Below are 2,051 nucleotides of genomic sequence, written 5' to 3'. Positions count from 1 at the left end.
AATGCGCAGGCTTCGACTGCTCAGGTAATGACGTCGGTATGACCGAAAGCCATTGAAAAACTACAGAAAAGCAAAACTACTTTACTTTAGCATTACTGGCCACGAGTACTAAGGAGAGATCACACATCAGCTACTCAAAAATGTGTCGGTGAGACGAACTGTGCGCAAGCGCAATCTTAGTCACAGGCGTAAATAGTGGAGCGCGTGAAGGAGAGATGCGAGGCACGAACACTGTTCAAGGTCTCCATTAATTCCTGCTTGTAGTAATTTAACGTGTATATATTTTGAAAGCATTGAATTGCAATAGAAATCGCGATTCTTCGCGTTTTAAATCGATTACTGTCCGAAATCAACGATTCACGATTCAAAAATCCATGTTTCCAGATCGATGCATATGCATCGTCAGGGTTTGTAATCGATGCATCGAGAAAACGAGTGAATCGTTACACCCCTATAAAATAGTAATATTTAAAGTCCTCGGCACCAATATTAAGACACCCTTGGTTTTAGTATCCGAAGATGAGTGAGATACCACTTCATAAAACTTATTGTTACACCTGTGTTTATCCTCCTCTTTCAAATGGGATTCTTGAACTAACACCAATCTTCTTTGGCAAAAAATCCAGAAAACCTGTACGTTTGTGAAGGGCCATTTAGGCCATTAATATTACAACTCAGAATATTAAGGTCAGTCATAGGTAGCAAACAGAATTACTGCATAATAAGACAAAATATATGTTTGAAAATAAAACCAGTTGAGTCTACCATTAAACCACCCCCACCCGTCCCGTCACTATTCAAAAAAACATAAACACATTCCCATGAACTATGGCAGATCAAACCAAGAACAAACCTTGAACTGCCAGCCCCCCTTAATATGATCAAACCAAGAACAAACCTTGAACTGCCAGCCCCCCTTAATATGATCAGTGGCGTCAACAAAGACCTGCACATTACTGAAGCACCAACATTGACCCAATAGTCACATATTGACTAGGTAGTATCTCTATTAAAAAAAAAAGAGAAAGAAAGAAAAATAAAACATAAATAAAATAACATGCATAAAGAAGCAATAAGGCGCAAATAATCTGAGAAAATCCACAAACTGACAGAAACCAGAGCACACAACACCATAATCAGTAAGCGATACTGTATGCACAATGAAAGCTTCTAGTAACTATGAATTAAGAAGTGAACATTAAAGTGAACAGTGAAAGACACAGTCACCATTTAGAGCATCTCTTCTCCGATTAGACAGTAAATGTTCAACTGAAGTTCACTGAGAGTTGGTGGATGAATGGGATCTGAGAAAAACTCTTGCTTCTTCTGGGGAGTATAGCATTTTAGGTTCAACTTGATTGAGAATGACCTTCAGTGTTGCAGGATAAAGAAGAAAATTCTGGATGCCAGCTTCTCTCATTTCCTTCCTGACTGGCGCAAATGCACTTCTTCTTTTTGCGGTGACCGGGGAAAAATCTGGAAAGACAGACAGCGTTGCTCCGTCGGATGTTTTCACCGGGGCATGAAGTCTGGCGGCCTACAGAATGAGCTCCCTGTCCGTGTACCGCAACAGTTTAAAGAGGAAAACCCGTAGTTTAGCGTGATCTGAGGAGAGCCTTACACGCATGCGCTCGTTCCACTTCGATCTCTTTGCCCGCCAGAGACAGGAGCCACATCGGTAGCGATCTTTTTGAAAACCACGTTTCTAGCATTTGTAAAACTGCATTTTTCCATCTCAAAACTGCACTGTCTCCCTATTAAACATTGTACATTTTAAAATCTTGCTTATCACTTATAAAGCCCTGAATGGTTTAGCACCTCAGTATTTGAACAAGCTCTTATTGCATTATAGTCCTCCACGTCTGCTGCATTCTCAAAACTGGCAATTTGATAATACCTATAATTTCAAAATCAACTGTGGGCGGCAGATCCTTTTTCCTATTTAGCGCCCAAATTCTGGAATAACCTACCTAACATTGTTCGGGAGGCAGACACACTCTGTCAGTTTAAATCTAGATTAAAGACCCATCTCTTTAACCTGGCTTACACAT

This window comes from Sinocyclocheilus rhinocerous, unplaced genomic scaffold, assembly GCF_001515625.1.
Source record: "Sinocyclocheilus rhinocerous isolate Xijiao unplaced genomic scaffold, SAMN03320098_v1.1 scaffold2290, whole genome shotgun sequence".
Lineage (NCBI taxonomy): Eukaryota > Metazoa > Chordata > Actinopteri > Cypriniformes > Cyprinidae > Sinocyclocheilus > Sinocyclocheilus rhinocerous.
The sequence above is the reverse complement of the archived record's forward strand: the minus strand, read 5'-3'. Positions refer to the sequence as shown.